This window comes from Syngnathoides biaculeatus, chromosome 17, assembly GCF_019802595.1.
Source record: "Syngnathoides biaculeatus isolate LvHL_M chromosome 17, ASM1980259v1, whole genome shotgun sequence".
In the NCBI taxonomy this organism is placed as follows: Eukaryota; Metazoa; Chordata; class Actinopteri; order Syngnathiformes; family Syngnathidae; genus Syngnathoides; species Syngnathoides biaculeatus.
In genome coordinates this window covers 8,762,312-8,772,612 of record NC_084656.1, presented here as the reverse complement: position 1 = coordinate 8,772,612, position 10,301 = coordinate 8,762,312, and the positions used below count along the sequence as shown (strand labels likewise).

General features: G+C 41.7%; 1 protein-coding gene across 3 annotated transcripts in view; it reads left to right on the top strand.

Moving 5' to 3' along the window:
* The window catches only part of LOC133490570 (astrotactin-2), a 301,145-nt gene that overhangs the window by 206,055 nt on the left and 84,789 nt on the right, over positions 1–10,301 (top strand). The gene's annotated exons all lie outside the window — the stretch shown is intronic.

Genomic DNA, 10,301 nt, shown 5'->3' with positions numbered 1-10,301 from the left:
ATTTCCCACAGTGTTGCATTACAATTGAGAACACGTTTTCAGAAATAGACAGCTCAAAAAAAAAAGATTTAGTTGGCTGTGTAATTTCACACTTAATGGCTGGGGAGGCACGATTTGAATCCAATCCATTCACAAGTCATTTTCCCATAGACTGTCCCCCTTTAGCTACTAGGCCGTTCGTAAGATCTGCCATTTGAGTTGTGTGCTTATAATTACAATATGCGAAGGTCTCTTATAAAATGAGGATATGTCCTGAAAAGACCAAAAATAAATACACAACAGGCAAATGTTGTGTCACACCATTGGATGGTGCATTATTGTGCTCAACAATCCTTACATTGCTCCACCTCAGTCTCCTCGAGAACAAAATGAGTCGCCTTTCAGTTGCGGTAAATATAGGAGACCCTCGTTCTTCTCCATTGCATTTCTTTGTGAGCAGTATATGCTGATGCATGCAATGGTGCCCCTTTACTTTCCACTTTGTACAGTTTTGAAGAAAAAAAACAAGTTGTTGGTGACCTCCTCAACTTTTTGTGATTCATGGAACGTTAACAATACAAATGACTTCAGATAGTAATTTTACTTGCTTCGGGTACATAATTGCGTCTGCACCTTACCCTTCAAGATACCTTTGGGACAACGGCGCTTTTCAGCAGCCAATTAAGGAAGCCTCTGATTGCTGTCTGTGCCATCTATATTGGATTTGATGTAAGTGATAAAGACACCTTGTCCTGGCAAAGAGAAATGCCAAACAAAATAATGCTATAAATGAGGAGATTGGTAGGCGGGCCTGAAAGGAGATAGAGGTCATGAAACCACTCACTTCCTGTTTTCTGCTTCAGAGCTGAGGTATTCTTCGCGTGTATATTATTCACCACAAGCACAAATCTGCATCACCGACTGTTCAAAGTAAACAAAAAATGTATTCTCACAATTCAGGACATTCAAGGAACTGTTTACCACATTTAGGAAAATTTGCAGTTTTCCCACAGTTTCACATTTTTTCACATTTAGACTTCTTCTTTTCCTTTCGGCTTGTCCCATTAGGGGTCGCCACAGCGTGTCATCTTTTGCCATCTTAGCCTATCTCCTGCATCTTCCTCTTTAACCCCAACTGCCCTCATGTCTTCCCTCACCACATCCATAAACCTTCTCTTTGGTCTTCCTCTTGCTCTTTTGCCTGGCAGCTCCATCCTCAGCACCCTACCACCAATATACTCACTCTCTCCCCTCTGAACATGTCCAAACCATCCAAGTCTGCTCTCTCGAACCTTGTCAGCAAAACATCTAACTTTGGCTGTCCCTCTAATGAGCTCATTTCTAATCCTATCCAACCTGGTCACTCCAAGCGAGCACCTCAACATCTTCATTTCTGCCACCTCCATTTCTGCTTCCTGTTGTTTCTTCAGTGCCACCGTCTCTAATCCATACATCATGGTCGGCCTAACCACTGTTTTATAAACTTTGCCCTTCATCCTAGCAGAGACTCTTCTGTCACATAACACACCAGACACCTTTCGCCAGCTGTTCCAACCTGCTTGGACCCGTTTCTTCACTTCCTTACCACACTCACCATTGCTCTGGATTGTTGACCCCAAATATTTGAAGTCGTCCACCCTCGCTATCTCTTCTTCCTGTAGCCTCACTCTTCCCCCTCCACTTTTCTCATTCACGCATATATTCTGTTTTACTTCGGCTAATCTTCATTCCTCTCCTTTCCAGTGCATGTCTCCATCTTTCTAATTGTTCCTCTGCTTTCTCCCTGCTTTCACTGCATATCACAATATCATCTGCGAACATCACGGTCCAAGAGGATTCCAGTCTAACCTCATCTGTCAGCCTATCCATTACCACTGCAAACAGGAAGGGGCTCAAAGCTGATCCCTGATGCAGTCACACCTTCACCTTAAATTCCTCTGTCACACCTAAGGCACACCTTACCATTGTTCTGCTGCCGTCATACATGTCCTGTACTATTTTAACATAATTCTCTGCCACACCAGACTTACGCATGCAGTACAACAGTTCCTCTATTGGTACTCTGTCATAGGCTTTCTCGAGATCCACAAAGACACAATGTAGCTCCTTCTGACCTTCTCTGTACTTTTCCACGAGCATCCTCAAGGCAAATAATGCACCTGTGGTACTCTTTCTAGGCATGAAACCATACTGTTGCTCGCAGATACTTACTTCTGTCCTAAGTCTAGCCTCCACTACTCTTTCCCATAACTTCATTGTGTGGCTCATCAACTTTATTCCTCTATAAATCCCACAGCTCTGAACATCCCCTTTGTTCTTAAAAATGGGAACTAGAACACTTTTCCTCCATTCTTCAGGCATCTTTTTGCCCGCTAGTATTCTGATGAATAAGTTGGTCAAATACTCCACAGCCATCTCTCCAAATTGCTTCCATACCTCTACCGGTATGTCATCAGGACCAACTGCTTTTCCATTTTTCATCCTTTGTAGTGCCTTTCAGACTTCCCCCTTAGTAATCATTTCCACTTCCTGGTCCTTCACTCTTGCCTCTTCAACTCTTCTCTCTCATTTTCTTCATTCAGCAACTTCTCAAAGTATTCTTTCCATCTATTTAGCACACTACCGGCACCAGTCAACACATTTCCATCTCTATCCTTAATCACCCTTACCTGCTGCACATCCTTCCCATCTCTATCCCTCTGTCTGGCCAACCTGTAGAGATCCTTTTCTCCTTCTTTCGTGTCCAACCTGGTGTACATGTCTTCATATGCCTCTTGTTTAGCCTTTGCCACCTCTACTTTTGCCCTACGACGCATCTCGATGTACTCCTTTCGCCTCTCCTCAGTCCTCTCAGTATCCCACTTCTTCTTCGCTAATCTCTTTCCTTGTATGACTCCGTGTATTTTGGGGTTCCACCACCAAGTCTCCTTCTCCCCTTTCCTACCAAAAGACACACCAAGTACTCTCCTGCCTGTCTCTCTGATTACGTTGGTTGTCATTGTCCAGTCTTCCGGGAGCTTCTGCTGTCCATCGAGAGCCTGTCTTACCTCTTTCCGAAAGGCCGCACAACATTCTTCCTTTCTCAGCTTCCACCACATGGTTCTCTGCTGTACCTTTGTCTTCTTAATCTTCCTACCCACCACCAGAGTCATCCTACACACTACCATCCTATGCTGTCGAGCTATACTCTCCCCTACCACTACTTTACAGTCAGTAACCTCCTTCAGATTACATCGTCTGCACAAAATATAATCCACCTGCGTGCTTCTACCTCGGCTCTTGTAGGTCGCTATATGTTCCTCCCTCTTCTGGAAATAAGTGTTCACTACAGCCATCTCCATCCTTTTTGCAAAGTCCACCAGCATCTGTCCCTCAAAGTTCCTTTCCTGGATGCCGTTCTTACCCATCACTTCTTCATCGCCCCTGTTTCCTTTCCCAATATGTCCATTACAATCTGCACCAATCACAACTCTCTCGCTGTCTGGGATGCTCAGAACTACTTCATCTCGTTCCTTCCAGAATTTCTCTTTTAACTCTAGGTCACATCCTACCTGTGGGGCATAGCCGCTAACCACATTATACATAACACCCTCAATTTCAAATTTTAGTCTCATCACTTGATCTGATACTCTTTTCACCTCCAAGACATTCTTAGCCAGCTTTTCCTTTAAAATAACCCCTACTCCATTTCTCTTCCCATCTACTAGTAATCTAATAATTTAAACCCTGCTCCTAAACTTCTAGCCTTACTACCTTTCCACCTGCTCTCTTGGATGCACAGAATATCAACCTTTTTCCTAATCATCATGTCAACCAACTCCTGAGCTTTTCCTGTCATAGTCCCAACATTCAAAGTCCCTACACTCAGTTGTAGGCTCTGTGCATTCCTCTTTTTCTTCTGACGATGGATCCGGTTTCCTCCTCTTCTTTGTCTTCGACCCACAGTAGCTGAATTTCCACCGACGCCCTGCAGGTTAGCAGTGCCAGGGGCGGGTGTTGTTAACCCGGGCCACGACCAATCTGGTATGGGATTCTTTAGATGAACGCTCATATTTGTTTGGCACAGTTTTTATGCCAGATGCCCTTCTTGACGCAACCCTCTGCATTTATCTGGGCTTGGGAGGCTTACAGATTGCACTGGTTTGTGCCCCCATAGGGCTGCATTGTTTTTCACATTTAGACATTCAGTGAAAAAAAAAAATAACGTCCTTTACATTCTATCTTCAATCTCTTCAGCTCTTTTTGGACCTTTTAACAATAGTGTTTTGGTTGACAGATGCATACCACCAGTTTGAGTAATAATTTTGTAGCATTTCATACAAATTTAAGACAATTTTAGAAAACTCATGTTTGGAGCCAAGGATCAATGTTTGCCAACAGCATCATGGAATAAGCTGCAAGTTTTCTACATGTGATAACAATCCCCTCCATCTTCTTCGTATGACTGGCTGTCGGTGGCCAGATAGAAACCTTAAATTCATAACATCCGAGCCCACCTATGTTGTGCCAAAACACTTCCCAAATCCCGCAAACTTTGGAAAATCTGTTCATGGTGATGGCAACATCATGCTTTGGGACTGTTTTTCTTCAGGTGAACTGGAGCTTAGGCAACATCATAGGAAATATGAACAGGTTGCAATATCTGTTAGTTTCTAAAAACCTTTCCAAACCTCCAACAAATGGTTATCTATATTGTATCTGATGTACTGTATGTTCTGTATGGTTCCAAAGGAAACTATGCTCATGGAAAAATTACAGGTGAACTGCTATCAATTTATGCTTTTGTGAGTTATAAAAAAAAATGCCTTCATAGGTTTGACTGGAGTCACATGGGCAACGTTCCACTTGTTTAAATTCATTTGTTACAAGGGACAGGAACCCATGGCTCACGAGCCACATCTGGCTGTTTTGGTGGTTGCGTATGGCTCACAGAGCCCTCATAACGACATACTGAATACAGCAGGCGTGGTCAATGTGTCCAATCGCAAGGCACTTCTGGTCGATGGCGTAACTCTGCATGGCCCAAAAAAAAAAAAAAAAAAAAAAAGACATCAGCCTGACGTTTTTTTTTTTTGGAACATTTTGGCATCACCGCATTTAACTTTCTCGAACAACTACGTGCTGCACGGCCTCCAATGACGGCCACACATTCTTCCTAGTTTACCTTGCACTGTCCCCTCCTGCTCTTAAAGGGGTACACTCATAATTACAAACGTGTGCTTATGCGCCGCCCACCACCGGAATTTTTTTTACATAAAGACATGCCTCTGTCTCTACATCATGGCAAGCGCACGTAAGTGGGGACAAATGAAAAAAATTCAACCTGCAGACCAACTGATTGTGAGAACTTGGAACGCACTTCCCATCACATACCACTCACTGCGGTGTGTGAGTATTGCTGTACTGACAATGTTTGGTTCTACCTATGCATATGAAAAGTCTTTCTCACATTTAAAAAAAAAAAAACATTAAAACCAACCTATGTTCACAAATAACAGATGGAAGTCTCAAAGGCTGCATGAAGTTTAATTCAATGACGTACAGTATGAAACAAACGACAAAGCCATCAGCAAAAAAACACATTAATGGTAAGCAATACTTTTGTCATCATTGGTTTGCAACATCATTATGTTTTTTTAAACGCATTTAGAGACTTATTGTACTCTTAAAGTGTTGCTCTTACATAAAATGCACGAATACACTTGTATTTAGTTTTTAAAATATTGTATGGCTCTTTTGGAATTACATTTGAAAATATTTGCCATTCATGGCTCTCTCGGCCTAAAAGGTTCCCGACCCCTGGTTCATAAGAATGATAGGCCAAGTCAAATGTAATTGATTTCTTCATCTAGACTTCATGAGAATCATGATTTCATATACATATCAAATATGTAAAATTAAATGAAAAATAACCAGTTGTAGTAGGCTATTCTCTGCACTAAGATGCTGAACGCCCCCAGTAAATGCTCATGCAGCACTCCCATCAAGCCATTTTCTCCATCGCTTATCCTCACTAGAATTGTGATTACACTGGAACCCATGCAAGGTAATTGCGGGCAGGAGGCAGAGTACATACACTATGAACTGGTTACATTGCCACCCAATCACACTGCAGATATACTTAACATTATAATTCATAACCTTGGGCAATTTAGACTTCACTTAACCTATCATGCATGTTTTTGGGGGATGTGGGAGGAAACAGGAGTGCCCGGAGAAAACCCACGCAGGCACGGGGAGAACATGCAAACTCCACACAGGCGGGGCCAGGACTTGAACCCTGGTCCTCAGAACTGAGAGGTAGATGTGCTGACCGTGCCGCCCACTTCCTGACACCAATACATATATTAAGCCTGTGCGCTTTACAGAATCTATAGGTTGAATAATGTGAATATCATCCGATGGCAATGTAACATTTGGAGGCAATGCTTATTTTGCACCTTTTATAGTTCAATAAAAAAAAAACATATTTCAATGAAATATTGCCCATAGTGATCCATCTACATATCTTCAAGAATAGACAGGCAAGAGGTATCACTATAAAAACAACAAAATAAATGAAAACCTGAATACATATTTGACTACTACCGTATTTTCTGCACTATAAGGCGCAATTAAAAGCCTCATATAGTATTTTCTCAAAAACCAACGGTGTGCCTTATAATCCGGTGCGCCTTATATATGGATCAATATTGAGCCTTTAGTGCAGCTCCATCATAATGGATGCATAACGTAACCCCAACCTCTACTGTAGCATCTATTCTATGCGTCTTATAATGCGGTGTGCCTTTACGACTTGAAATTATGGCAGTCGTGGAGTTTAATTGCAAAACAGTCCTATCTATAGCGGTGTCTAATACAGTGCACAAAATTATTATAACTAAATAGTAAATGTTAGGCAGGCATATTGTCATTGGTTACCAATACGCTTTTGTGTTGAAGTTGGCACCTCTTCATTATGCACCTGTCATATTTACATTACCATTTTTTTTTTCTTTTTCATCTCCGGCAGTCTAACCAGACAAGTACAGCACACAGGAGTGTAATATTACCACCCACTTCCCGCTAATTAAACATGTGTACTACTGTGTGTCAGCTCACTAAAGCACTTACGCCACTTATCAAATCCACTGCGACTTTTTTGTTCAAGGAACTAAAGCTTTGTCTTATGACTGAGTCGCTCCCTGAGCAGATGCCCTGACTTTTTTTAAATATATTTTTATAGTGATATGTAAATGCAGGTTATTATTCACCTAATCCCCCCCTCCCACACCTCACCCTCTGTTCTGCTTTGATATGCAGATACGCGTCACATCCCAAAGCCTTCAACTTCCACTTTTTGCTGTTTCCCACATCAGCAGAGAGGCCTTTGGCAATGCAAAGTGAAATATTAGATGATGGTGATGAATCCTATGACTTTTCCAGTCATAGCCTCACAGGTACCGCATTGTATTAATAAAAAAAAAAGGGAGAGAAAGGAACCCCTATGATTTATAACTTCATTGCATACATTTCGTTTAAAATTGATGTCAGTAGGCGTCTTGCGAACCGGCCCCGGGAATGAATTTTTGCAGTTATGGAATTACCAAACATTACCATTTCTTGCGTACGGCGTATTCTAGGGGTGTGATAAAGTTTCACGTGTTTAATGTAAATATTACGGTTGGGAGGGATTCCATTTCAGATTGAACGTAATAGAACTCCAAATGCCACAATATGCTGACTGAACACAGGAAGTATGTGTAGTCACCATTGTTTTAATGTATTTTCTGCTAATAAAACGCTGGTTGTCATCACGTTCAGTGAACGTAAAAGACATCTAAATGTTATCAGTCTAAGAGCCATTAAAATAAAGTTGTTTTTTTCCGACTTTATAATGCTATGACATTTCAATATCTTTTCACGGTTGTAGTACCATGCATTTGTTTCCTTTTTTGAACCTTGAAAATAGCCAGCATGGAGTCGTAACTGGTTAGACTGCTGGCCTCACAGTTCTGAGGACCAAGGTTCAAATTACAGGCTCCCCCTATGTGCAGTTTGCATGTTCTCCCCGTGCCTGCACCGGTTTTCTCCAGGCACTCTGGTTTCCTCCCACATCCCAAACACACGCAATAATCGGAGACTCTAAATTGACCCGAGGTGTGATTGTGTGTATGACTGTTATCTGTCAGAGTGCCTGGAGAAACCCCACGCAGGCATGGGGAGAACATCCAAACTGCATAAAGCCAGGCCGGGATTTGAACCCCGGTCTTCAGTGCTGTGAGGCCAACGCCCTACAGCTGTCTGGACCGACGGGCAAAATTGTTCTTTTTCTTTTCTTCCACGTGAGGAGGCAGGAGAGAACCACATAAGTGATGCTGATCGGTTAAGGTCATCAACTTTCATTGTCATCAATGAGAGATAGAGTTGGGCTGATGTTGTTGACACAAAATGAAGCAAACATAGATGCTCACACAAAAGGTATGGCGAACGATCAGCACCAGGAATGCACAATTGAATCTACACGTAAAGCAGCTTTACTGAAATTATCGACTTTACTTTTACAAAAATTACATTAAAGATAGGCTGTGAAAACATAACAAAAAATATGAATTATTTAAAATATTCAAATATTTCACCTGAATCTGTTGATCTCAGAGTTCTATTGGGTTTGTATTCTATAAGCATTTTTGTCATGTATTCAGGATCTAAACCACAGCAGAACTTTAAAATCTATTCTAAAGTTGACTGGAATCTAGTGCAAGGACTTTAAAATTGGAGTTAAATGCTAAGACCTCTTTGTTGTGGTCAGAACCCAAGCTACAGCATTTTGAATGTGCTGTTTTTGGGAGTGTCCAATCAGAAGACCATTACAATAGTAAGTCTACTTGAGATAAAAGCATGGATGAGCTTCTCTTGGTTTGCTTGACATCGACAAGCCTTCACTCTAGATGGCGTTCTTCACATGGTAAAAGGCAGTTATTGTGATTGATTTGATATGACTGTTGAAAGTCAAGTCAGAATCCATCAGAACACCAAGGTTTTGGACTTGGTCTTTGTTTTTTAAAGATAGTGAATCCAGGTATTTAGTCATAGAAATTCTCTTTTCTTTATTGTAAAAAACAACTCAGTTTTGTTGTGGTTTAGTTGAAAATCTTTTTTGGGCTCATCTAGTTATTTATCTACTTTAGACAGTGGCACACCACCTCAATTGAACTGTAGTCATCTGGGGACACTGGTAAATATAATTGTGTGTCATCTGCATAGCTATGATAGTCAAAGTTAAAGTTTTGAAAAGTTTGACACAAGAGTACAGGCTGAAAAGCTCCAAGACCCTTGAGGGATCCCATTGGTCATTACCAGTCACACAATAATTGCTTTCACTGGTAAATAATTACTTGCATGAAGGGGTAATTAAGTTAGAAATGTAATTACTTTAGCAGAACATAATAATTATTGTGATTGTTTTTCTTTTTAATAAGTTGCCCAATACTGGCCATTTACAGAGACCAAAAGCGCCGGAACAATGCCATCCTCAAAAGGCAGTGTGAAACAACCACATAAGCATCACAGTTCTGAGGAGCCAGGATCAAATCCAGCCTAGCCTCTATGGAGTTTGGATGTTCTCCCCATGCCTGCGTGGGTTTTCTCTGGGCCCTCTAGTTTCCTCCCACATCCCAAAAACATACATTAATCGGAGACTTTAAATTAGCCGTAGGTGTGAATGATTGCTTGTTTGTATGTGACCTGGGATTGGCCGGGAACCAGTTCAGGGTGTACACCACCTCTAGCCCGAAGATAGCTGGGATAGGCTCTAGCACGCCTGTGACCCTTGTGAGGATAAGTGAGTGTATGGAGTGTTTTATTCACAAAAGATTTGAGAAACCCCCGATATCCATCCATCCATCCAACCAACCATTTTCTTTGCCACTTATCCTCACGACTGGTTGCCAGCCAATCGCAGGGCACATTGAGACAGACAACAGTCACACTCACAATAACACTTAGGGGCAATTTAGAGTGTCCAATTAATGTTGCATGTTTTTGGGATGTGAGAGGAAACCGGAGTGCCCGGAGAAACCCCACGCAGCAACGGGGAGAATATGCAAACTCCACACAGGCGGGTCCGGGTTTGAACCCGGGTCCCCAGAACTGTGAGGCCAATGCTTTTCCAGCTGACCCACTGTGCTGCCCCCCAGATATCCAGTAGCAAATAATTCCCGTTTTATGTTGACATTTATATACTGTATTTAAAAGCTAAAATTAAAAAAATTGGACTCTATTTAAAAAGACATACTGTACATATGCTCTGACATCCTTATAAAAAAACAGCTATGTTCAAA